A 12,820-nucleotide genomic window follows, 5' to 3' on the forward strand; every position below is an offset into this window, starting at 1 on the left:
CACGGAAGACCGAAAGGTCGAGCATGAGTCGTATAGAAGATACGATCAACATGAAGATGTTCACCGATGTTGACTAGCCCGTCTCACGTGATGATCGGACACGGCCTAGTTGACTCGGATCATGTTTCACTTAGATGACTAGAGGGATGTCTATCTGAGTGGGAGTTCATTGAATAATTTGATTAGATGAACTTAATTATCATGAACTTAGTCTAAAATCTTTACAATATGTCTTGTAGATCAAATGGCCCACGCTAATGTTGCCCTCAACTTCAACGCGTTCCTAGAGAAAACCAAACTGAAAGATGATGGCAGCAACTATACGGACTGGCTCCGGAACCTGAGGATCATCCTCATTGCTGCCAAGAAAGATTATGTCCTAGAAGCACCGCTAGGTGACGCACCCATCCTAGAGAACCAAGACGTTATGAACGCTTGGCAGCAGGGTGCTGATGATTACTCCCTCGTTTAGTGCGGCATGCTTTACAGCTTAGAATCGAGGCTCCAAAAGCGTTTTGAGCAACACAGAGCCTATGAGATGTTCGAAGAGCTTAAAATGGTTTTCCAAGCTCATGCCCGGGTCGAGAGATATGAAGTCTCCGACAAGTTCTTCAGTTGTAAGATGGAGGAAAATAGTCCTGTCAGTGAGCACATACTCAAAATGTCTGGGTTACACAACCGCTTGACTCAGCTGGGAGTTAATCTCCCGGATGACGCGGTCATTGACAGAATCCTTTAGTCGCTTCCACCGAGCTACAAGAGCTTTGTGATGAACTTCAATATGCAGGGGATGGAAAAGACCATTCCTGAGGTATATTCAATGCTGAAATCAGCGGAGGTGGAGATCAAAGAGGAACATCAAGTGTTGATGGTGAATAAAACCACTAAGTTCAAGAAAGGCAAGGGTAAGAAGAACTTCAAGAAGGACGGCAAGGGAGTTGCCAGGAAGAAGCCAAAGAATGGACCCAAGCCTGAGACTGAGTGCTTTTATTGCAAGGGAAGTGGTCACTGGAAGCGGAACTGCCCCAAGTACTTGGCGGACAAGAAGGCCGGCAACACCAAAGGTATATGTGATATACATGTTATTGATGTGTACCTTACCAGCACTCGTAGTAGCTCCTGGGTATTTGATACCGGTGCGGTTGCTCATATTTGTAAATCAAAGCAGGAGCTACGGAATAAACGGAGACTGGCAAAGGACGAGGTGACGATGCGCGTCGGGAATGGTTCCAAGGTCGATGTGATCGCCATCGGGACGCTACCTCTACATTTACCTACGGGATTAGTTTTAAACCTCAATAATTGTTATTTAGTGCCAGCTTTGAGCATGAACATTGTATCAGGATCTCGTTTAATTCGAGATGGCTACTCATTTAAATCCGAGAATAATGGTTGTTCTATTTATATGAGAGATATGTTTTATGGTCATGCCCCACTGGTTAATGGTTTATTCTTAATGAATCTCGAACGTAGTGTTACACATATTCATAGTGTGAATACCAAAAGATGTAAGGTTGATAATGATAGTCCCACATACTTGTGGCACTGCCGTCTTGGTCACATTGGTGTCAAACGCATGAAGAAGCTCCATGCAGATGGACTTTTGGAGTCTCTTGATTACAAATCATTTGACACGTGTGAACCATGCCTCATGGGTAAGATGACCAAGACTCCGTTCTCCGGAACAATGGAGCGAGCAACCAACTTATTGGAAATCATACTTACCGATGTGTGCGGTCCAATGAGTGTTGAGGCTCGCGGTGGCTATCGTTATGTTCTCACTCTCACTGATGACTTGAGTAGATATGGGTATGTCTACCTAATGAAACACAAGTCTGAGACCTTTGAAAAGTTCAAGGAATTTCAGAGTGAGGTTGAGAATCAATGTTACAGAAAAATAAAGTTCTTACGATCAGATCGTGGAGGGGAATATTTGAGTCACGAATTTGGCACACACTTAAGGAAATGTGGAATAGTTGCACAACTCACGCCGCCTGGAACACCTCAGCGAAATGGTGTGTCCGAACGTCGTAATCGCACTCTATTGGATATGGTGCGATCTATGATGTCTCTTACCGATCTACCGCTCTCATTTTGGGGCTATGCTTTAGAGACTGCCGCATTCACTTTAAATAGGGCTCCGTCGAAATCCGTTGAGACGACACTGTATGAATTATGGTTTGGGAAGAAACCTAAACTGTCGTTTCTAAAAGTTTGGGGATGCGATGCTTATGTCAAGAAACTTCAACCTGAAAAGCTCGAACCCAAGTCGGAAAAATGCGTCTTCATAGGATACCCTAAGGAAACCATTGGGTATACCTTCTACCTCAGATCCGAAGGCAAGATCTTTGTTGCCAAGAACGGGTCCTTTCTGGAGAAAGAGTTTCTCTCGAAAGAAGTAAGTGGGAGGAAAGTGGAACTTGATGAAGTACTACCTCTTGAACCGGAAAGTAGCGCAGCTCAGGAAGATATTCCTGTGGTGTCTGCACCGACTAGAGAGGAAGTTAATGATGATGATTATCAAGGTACTTCGGATCAAGCTCCTACTGAACTTCGTAGGTCCACAAGGACACGTTCCGCGCCAGAGTGGTACGGCAACCCTGTCTTGGAAATCATGTTGTTAGACAACGGTGAACCTTCGACCTATGAAGAAGCAATGGCGGGCCCAGATTCCGACAAATGGCTTGAAGCCATGCCAATCGAGATAGGATCCATGTATGAAAACAAAGTGTGGACTTTGACAGACTTGCCCGATGATCGGCGAGCGATAGAAAACAAATGGATCTTTAAGAAGAAGACAGACGCGGATGGTAATGTTACCATCTATAAAGCTCGACTTGTCACTAAGGGTTATCGACAAGTTCAAGGGGTTGACTACGATGAGACTTTCTCACCCGTAGCGAAGCTGAAGTCCGTCCGAATCATGTTAGCAATCGCCGCATACTATGATTATGAGATATGGTAAATGGACGTCAAAACGGCATTCCTTAACGGCTTTCTTAAGGAAGAATTGTATATGATGCAGCCGGAAGGTTTTGTCGATCCTAAGAATGCTAACAAGGTATGCAAGCTCGAGCGCTCCATCTATAGGCTGGTGCAAGCATCTCGGAGTTGGAATTTTCGATTTGATGAGATGATCAAAGCGTTTGGGTTTACACAGACTTATGGAGAAGCCTGTGTTTACAAGAAAGTGAGTGGGAGCTCTGTAGCATTTCTCATATTATATGTGGATGACATACTGTTGATGGGAAATGATATAGAATTCTTGGGAAGCATAAAGGCCTACTTGAACAAGTGTTTTTCAATGAAGGACCTTGGAGAAGCTGCTTATATATTAGGCATCAAGGTCTATAGAGATAGATCAAGACGCCTCATTGGTCTTTCACAAAGTACGTACCTTGACAAGATATTGAAGAAGTTCAATATGGATCAGTCCAAGAAGGGGTTCTTGCCTGTATTGCAAGGTGTGCAATTGAGCATGGCTCAATGCCCGACCACGGCAGTAGATAGAGAAAAGATGAGTGTCGTCCCCTATGCCTCGGCCATAGGGTCTATTATGTATGCCATGCTGTGTACCAGACCTGATGTAAACCTTGCCGTAAGTTTGGTAGGAAGGTACCAAAGTAATCCCGACATGGAACACTGGACAGCGGTCAAGAATATCCTGAAGTACCTGAAGAGGACTAAGGATATGTTTCTCGTTTATGGAGGTGACGAAGAGCTCGTCGTAAAGGGTTACGTCGATGCTAGTTTCGACACAGATCTGGATGACTCTTAAGGCACAAACCGGATACGTGTATATTTTGAATGGTGGGGCAGTAAGCTGGTGCAGTTGCAAGCAAAGCGTTGTGGCAGGATCTACATGTGAAGCGGAATACATGGCGGCCTTAGAGGCAGCACAAGAAGCAATCTGGGTGAAGGAGTTCATTACCGACCTAGGAGTTATTCCCAATGCGTCGGGCCCGATGACTCTCTTCTGTGACAACACTAGAGCTATTGCCCTTGCCAAGGAGCCTAGGTTTCACAGGAAGACTAGGCATATCAAGCGTCGCTTCAACTCCATTCGTGAAAATGTTCAAAATGGAGACATAGATATTTGTAAAGTACATACGGACCTGAATGTAGCAGATCCGTTGACTAAACCTCTCCCTAGAGCAAAACATGATCAACACCAGAACTCTATGGGTGTTCGATTCATCACAATGTAACTAGATTATTGACTCTAGTGCAAGTGGGAGACTGTTGGAAATATGCCCTAGAGGAAATAATAAAATGGTTATTATTATATTTCATTTCATGCTATAATTGTGTTACCCGGAAATCGTAATACATGTGTGAATACATAGACCACAACATGTCCCTAGTGAGCCTCTAGTTGACTAGCTCGTTGATCAACAGATAGTCATGGTTTCCTGACTATGGACATTGGATGTCATTGATAACGGGATCACATCATTAGGAGAATGATGTGATGGACAAGACCCAATCCTAAGCATAGCACAAGATCGTGTAGTTCGTTTGCTAGAGCTTTTCCAAATGTCAAGTATCATTTCCTTAGACCATGAGATTGTGCAACTCCCGGATACCATAGGAGTGCTTTGGGTGTGCCAAACATCACAACGTAACTGGGTGGCTATAAAGGTGCACTACGGGTATCTCCGAAAGTGTCTGTTGGGTTGGCACGAATTGAGACTGGGATTTGTCACTCCGTATGACGGAGAGGTATCTCTGGGCCCACTCGGTAATGCATCATCATAATGAGCTCAATGTGACCAAGTGTTTGGTCACGGGATCATGCATTACGGTACGAGTAAAAAGACTTGCCGGTAACGAGATTGAACAAGGTATTGGGATACCGACGATCGAATCTCGGGCAAGTAACGTACCGATTGACAAAGGGAATTGTATACGGGATTGATTGAATCCTCGACATCGTGGTTCATCCAATGAGATCATCGTGGAACATGTGGGAGCCAACATGGGTATCCAGATCCCGCTGTTGGTTATTGACCGGAGAGTCGTCTCGGTCATGTCTGCATGTCTCCCGAACCCGTATGGTCTACACACTTAAGGTTCGGTGACGCTAGAGTTGTAGAGATATTAGTATGCGGTTAACCGAAAGTTGTTCGGAGTCCCGGATGAGATCCCAGACGTCACGAGGAGTTATGGAATGGTCCGGAGGTAAAGATTTATATATGGGAAGTCCTATTTTGGCCACCGGAAAATGTTTGGGATTTTTCGGTATTGTACCGGGAAGGTTCTAGAAGGTTCTGAAGTGGTGCCCACCTGCATGGGGGGACCCACATGAACGTGGGTAGTGGGGGCAAGGCCCCACACCCTTGGTCAAGGTGCACCGAGATCCCACCTTAGAAGGAATAAGATCATATCCCGAAGGGATAAGATCAAGATCCCTAAAAAAGGGGGATAACAATCGGTGGGGATGGGAAATGATGGGATTTCTTTCCCCCACCTTTGCCAACGCCCCAATGGACTTGGAGGGCAAGAAACCAGCCCCCTCCACCCCTATATATAGTGGGGAGGCGCATGGGAGCAGCACCCCAAGCCCCTGGCGCCTCCCTCTCCCTCCCGTGACACCTCTCCCTCTCGCTGAGCTTGGCGAAGCCCTGGCGAGATCCCCGCTGCTTTCACCACCACGCCGTCGTGCTGCTGGATCTCCATCAACCTCTCCCTCCCCTCGCTGGATCAAGAAGGAGGAGACGTCTTCCCAACCGTACGTGTGTTGCACGCGGAGGTGCCGTCCGTTCGGCGCTCGGTCATCGGTGATTTGGATCACGACGAGTACGACTCCATCAACCCCGTTCACTTGAACGCTTCCGCTCGCGATCTATAAGGGTATGTAGATGCACTCTTTTCCCTCTCGTTTCTAGAAGACTCCATAGATTGTTCTTGGTGATGCATAGAATTTTTTTTAATTTCTGCAACGATCTCCAACACCACACACCCAACACCTCGGCAAATCACTCCGCCGAGGGGGGAGAAGATGCAGTGCAGATGGTGGTGCCGCTAGCGCCTTGCTGACGACGATGGTGCGGCTGGTGTTCAGCCGGAGTCGGAGCCGCCGTCCTCCCCATCGGCTCCACCATCATCGTCGTCACTGTCCTCCTTGTCGCTGTCGCTTCAAGAGGAGCTTTCATCGTCGGTCGAGCTTTCCGTGCAGCACCCTAAGTGAGCTCCCGAACACCCGAAGACCTTGATGGAGAGCAGGGTGGCGTCCATTAGCTTAAAATGGAGAACGTGCCCTGCCTCTAGGCTATGGGCATGAGCAAAAGTCTTCCAGCCATGCCGGAGAAGCATGACATGGGGTGCGGGGAACTCCACGTCCACCCGCATGCTGCCATTACAGCAGCCCCTCATGTGCGGCCTCAATCCGGGCGGCTGTTCTTCCTCCATCACCCTCACGAAAGGAGTTGGAAGCCGCCTCCGCGCAGCTTGGTGATAATCCCCAAGTGAAAGGAATCATCATAGTAATTTCCAAACATGGAAGTGATAAGTATGGAGTGTCGAACCCACAAGGAGCTAAAGGTAAGATAAATATTCTCTCAAGTCCTATCTGCCACTGATACGACTATACGTACACCGAACGTTTGCTTCCATCTAGAAACGAGAAATAAAACTATGTTGTGGGTATGAAGAGGATAACTTTGCATGATATCGAAGAGCTAAAATATAAAAATAGGTTCTGTTAACATAAAGTTAGAATATATTATAAATAGCGAGTGTGGAATAATGATGGATTGGTGTGCGGAATTGTCCTAGGAAATTGTTAACAAGATCGGTAGTCGTCATTGCAATTTTATATGAGGGAGAGGCATAAGCTAACATACTTTCTCTTCTTGGATCATATGGACTTATGATTGGAACTCTAGCAAGCATCCACAACTACTAAAGATCATTAAGGTAAAACCCAACCATAGCATTAAAGTATCAAGTCCCCTTTATCCCATACGCAACAACTCCCTTACTCGGGTTTATGCTTCTGTCACTCAAGCAACCCACTATAAACGAATCATGAACGTATTGCAACACCCTACAGCGGGAATCCTTCATGTGTGCGCGGCACGGAAGGCACCACAGGACAGCACCAAAATAAAACATACAACTCAAACCAATCTAGATCATCAATCAACCCAAAAGACAAAAGAAATCTACTCAAAATATCATAGGATGGAACACATCATTGGATCATAATATGTGGCATAAAGCACGATGTTCAAGTAGTGGATTACAGCAGGGTGCGGGAGAGTGGACTGCCGAGAAGAGATGAGGAAGGTGATGAAGATGGTGATGTTGATGAAGATGATCACCGCGGTGATGGTTCCACCAGTGGCACTCCGGCGCCACCGAGAGAGAGGGGGAGAGAGTCTCCCCCTTGTGCTTCCTCCTCCATGGCCTCCCCCTAGATGGGAAGAGGTTCTCCCTTTGGTCCTTGGCCTCCATGGTGATAATGGCCCCCTCCGGGATCCTGCTCCATGGCCTCCGATGATGATGGGCCCCTCCGGCAGGGTGCCAGAGAGGGCCTAGATTTATTTTTCGTGGCTACAGAGGCTTGCAGCGGCAGAACTCCCGATCTAGGTTTATTTCTGGGGGTTTTGGTATTTATAGGAATTTTTGGCATCGGTCTCACGTCAAGGGGGTACACGAGGCAGCGACAAGGTCGGAGCACCCTCCCGTGGGGTAGGGCGCTCCCCCCTACCTTGTCGTCGCCTCGGGACTCTTCTGGTCCAACTCTTGTGCTTCGGGATTCTCTTTTGGTCCATAAAAAATCACCGTAAATTTTTAGCCCATTCCGAGAAATTTTATTTCTGCACAAAAAACGACACCACGGTAGTTCTGTTGAAAACAGTGTCAGTCCGGGTAAGTTCTAATCAAATCATACTAAAACCATATAGAATTGTTGTAAACATGGCATGAATACTTCATAAATTATAGATACGTCAGAAATGTACCAGCATCCCCAGCTTAATTCCTGCTCGTCCTCGAGTAGGTAAATGATAAAAGAAATAATATATGAAGTGTGAATGCTAGCAAGTGCACAACTTTGATCAATGGTAATTCCAATCACCTTTTCTAGCATCATTAGCTCATAAAACTTCTCATGATCAAGTAACAAGCTATTCACATGTTAAAGTATAGACCATAAAGTTTCTTGAAAACAAGCAAACTATGTTCTCAGTATCAAACAATTGCAATTCATCTTATTTTCAGGAAGGGTCTGTGTAAGAGCTTTGATTTAGCAAATTCCACATACTCAACTATCATATAGTCTTCCATGATTGCAAACACTCAAAGCATATTTTTAGAACAAATAGCATCTGTCAAACACAGAGAAAGATAGGGGCTTAATGTTTCGCCTCCCAAGTTATTTATCATATAGATAATTGTCAACAATAATAATTCATGATCAAATATATTTGAATGGCCATATATGCTTGGATCTTCCCCCACCACATGATGCTTGCCAACTAAAGAATAATTAAGGTTGAAATAAGAAGGAATACTATTGACTCTTGCATAAAAGTAAATACATGAAAGTAAAAGATAGGCCCTTCGCAGAGGGAAGCAGAGGTTGTCATGCGCTTTTTAATTTTGGATGTGCAAACCCTTAATGCAAAGGAACGTCACGTTGTATTGCCCTTTGTTATAGAAACCTTTATTATGCAGTCCGTCGCTTTTATTTCTTTACCATCACAAGTTCGTACAACGCTTATTTTCCCTTACAATAAACGATCATAGATATTTAGGAGCAATTATTATTGCTTTTTGCACTGATGACAACTTACTTGAAGGATCTTATTCAATCCATAGGTAGATATGGTGGACACTCATGGCATGAAACGGGGTTTAAGGGTTTTGGATGCACAAGTAGTATCTCTACTTAGTACAAAATTTTGGCAAGCAAAAGATCCTAAGCAAGCATCACATGTTAGAGGATCCATAACAATATAACTTCTATGCAAATATACCCAAACATAACTCATTACGTTGTCTTCCCTGTCCAACTTCAACTAATTTTCTCAAGTTTGAAAATAATTAATGGGGCTCACAATCATAGAAGATTTCCAAGATATTATATTTATATGTGAAATCTCTCTTCCTTCATTATTCTTTCATGAATTGTTCAAGTGACCAATGTTGAGTTTGCTAACTTTCAATAAATTTTACCACCTATACTTCTTATATGTGAATTCATACTCCCCATGGGATAAGCATATGAAGCATATATAATTTCATATTTATGATATTCAATCCATTAAACCATTTACTCATAGTATATAAGTGAAGCACGTGAGTAAATGACAAAACTACCCCGGAAAGAATATAAGTGAAGATCAATGAGTAGTCAAATAATTAACTAGCCATGGGAGGACTCTCTCTCATTCAAAATTTCAGATCCAATGATTTTATTCAAACAACAAGTAAAATGAAAATACGCTCCAAGCAAAACACATATCATGTGACAAATAAAAATATAGCTCCGAGTAAGGTATACCGATGGTTTTGAAGACGAAAGAGGGGATGCCTTCCCGGGCATCCCCAAGCTTAGGCGCTTGAGTCTTCCTTGAATATTACCTTGGGGTGCCTTGGGCATCCCCAAGCTTAGGATCTTTCCACTCCTTATTTGCCTGATATCGGCATCTCACTCAAAACTTGAAAACTTCAATCACACAAAACTTAAAGGAACTTCGTGAGATGGGTTAGTATGATAAAGACAAATCATTCACTTTGTTACTGTCAAGATAAGATTCATAATTATTCTCACACAATTCCTACTGTATCATATCATTTCTAGAATTTATATTGAGCAATATAGCCATAAAAACTAGAAAACAAGCAAACTATGCATTGAAAACAGAATCTGTCAGAAACAGAACAGTTTGTAATGATCTGAACAAAAACCATACTTACGCTACTCCAAAAATTCTGAAAATTAGGAAAACCTAGGCAATTTGTACATGAATCTTGTGCAAAATGAATCAATATTTTATCACCCTTCTGTTAAAAATGAAAATTACTTTACTGGGTGCAAAAATTTCTGTTTTTCAATAAGATCAAATCAACTATCACCGTAAGCCATCCCAAAGGTCTTACTTGGAACTTTATTGAAAAAAAGCTATAAAACATGATTACTACAGTAGCTTAATCATGTGAACACACAAAAACAGTAAGGATAAATATTGGGTTGTTTCCCAACAAGCACTTTTCTTTAATGCCTTTTTAGCTAGGCATGATATTTTAATGATACTCTTCCAAGCCCAATTCTGATGATAATTTTATTCATACTCTAAAAGATATAAGTGAAGTTCATAGAGAATTATACAAATAATATAGATTTACCAATATCCAAGATCAAAATATATAAGTGAATCACACGAAGCATTCTATAAAGCCATACTCAAAAGATTTAAGTGAAGCACATTATAAATCCATACTCAAAAGATTTAAGTGAAGCACAAAGAGCATTCTACAAATCAATTAAGGGCTATCTCATACTAGCATGGAGAATAAAGGAAAAGAAAAGAAACACAAAAGACGTATATCATGTGAACAAAACAAAAACCGAGGTATACCGATAATTGTTGAAGAAGAAAGATGGGATGCCAACCGGGGCATCGCCAAGCTTAGATGCTTGAATATCCTTGAAATTTTTAAGTAACTATTGCCTCTCCTTATTCCTCTTATATCGATAACTCCTCGATCTTCGAACACTTCATCCACACAAAACTTTACAAAACCCTCATGAGATCCGTTAGTATAATAAAGCAAATCACTACCTTAGGTACTATTGTAAACTCATTCCAATTTCATATTAGCATTATATCTACTGTATTCCAACTTCACCATGGTTCATACCTCCTGATACAACCCATAGATTCATCAAAATAAGCGAACAACACATAGAAAACAGAATCTTTCAAAAACATGACAGTCTGTAGCAATATGGAACTTTCGTATACTTCTGTAGCTCCAAAAAAATAAAAAATTAGGACAACCTAAAAATTTTGCAGCGCAGTACCGTGTAAAAATTTCAAGATTTTATCATGCTCTGGTAAAAAAAAGAAAATTCAAATACTACAGCAAAAGTTTCTGTTTTTTCTGCTGCACACACCAAACAAGCAATTTAAACATCCTAAAACCAAAACTTGGCACAATATTTTTATAATACAATGGATATATACAAGGGGATAATTATTTTTGAGAAACTTCCATGAAACATTCTACATTGTTTCGATGAGCATGAACACAAGTGTTCAAGGTCGACCCTCACTTCTCCAATGCATAACCTTCCAATCACTTCTCTTTGTGAAAAAGTTTTTAGGCATAAGAGGAAAGTAATTTTTTTGTATTTTAATTCTTCAATTTTTTTTGTTTGTTTCACCCACAACTAAAGAAAACAAAGACAAAAGGGAAAACAAGATCTACTTACTGAAGAAAGCAACAAGCATACACGAGAATACCAACTCCACGCTATTGCTTCCCGGCAACGGCGGCAGAAAAGAGCTTGATAATCCCCAAGTGCAAGGAATCACTATAGCAATTTCCAAAGATGGAAGTGATAAGTATGGAGTGTCGAACCCACAAGGAGCTAAAGGTAAGATCAATATTCTCTCGAGTCCTATCTGCCACTGATACGACTTTACGTACACCGAACGTTTGCTTCCATCTAGAAATGAGAAATAAAACTATGTTGTGGGTCTGAAGAGGATTACTTTGCATGATATCAGAGAGCTAAAATATAAAAATAGGTGTTGTTAACATAAAGTTAGAATATATTATAAATAGAGAGTGTGTAATAATGATGGATCGGTGTGCGGAATTGTCCTAGGCAATTGTTAACAAGATCGGTAGCCGTCATTGCAATTTTATATGAGGGAGAGGCATAAGCTAACATACTTTCTCTTCTTGGATCATATGCAATTATGATTGGAACTCTAGCAAGCATCCGCAACTACTAAAGATCGTTAAGGTAAAACCCAACCATAACATTAAAGTATCAAGTCCCCTTTATCCCATACGCAACAACCCCCTTACTCGGGTTGATGCTTCTGTCACTCAAGCAACCCACTATAAGCAAATCATGAACGTATTGCAACACCCTACAGTAGGAATCCTTCACGTGTGCGCGGCACGGAAGGCACCATAGGACAGCACCAAAATAAAACATACAACTCAAACCAATCTAGATCATCAATCAACCCAAAAGACAAAATAAATCTACTCAAAACATCATAGGATGGCAACAGATCATTGGATCATAATATGTGGCATAAAGCACCATGTTCAAGTAGTGGATTACAGCGGGGTGCGTGAGATTTGACCACCGAAAAGAGATGAGGAAGGTGATGAAGATGGTGACGTTGATGAAGACGATCACCGTGGTGATGGTTCCCACGGTGGCACTCCGGCGCCACCGAGAGAGAGGGTGAGAGGTTCTCCCCCTTGTGCTTCCTATTCCATGGCCTCCCCTGGATGAGAAGAGGTTCTCCCTCTAGTCCTTGGCCTCCATGGTGATGATGGCCCCTCCGGGATCCTCCTCCATGGCCTCCGATGATGATGGGCCCCTCCAGCAGGGTGCCGGAGAGGGCCTAGATTGATTTTTTTGCTACAGAGGCTTGCGGCGGGACTCCCTATCTTGGTTTATTTTTGGGGGTTTTGGTATTTATAGGAATTTTTGGCGTCGGTCTCACGTCAAGGGGGTCCACGAGGCAGTGACAAGGTAGGAGCACCCTCCCGAAGGGGTAGGGCGTGCCCCCCTACCTTGTCTGGTCCAACTCTTGTGCTTCGGGATTGTCTTTTGGTC

This window comes from Aegilops tauschii, chromosome 2, assembly GCF_002575655.3.
Source record: "Aegilops tauschii subsp. strangulata cultivar AL8/78 chromosome 2, Aet v6.0, whole genome shotgun sequence".
Taxonomy (NCBI): Eukaryota; Viridiplantae; Streptophyta; class Magnoliopsida; order Poales; family Poaceae; genus Aegilops; species Aegilops tauschii.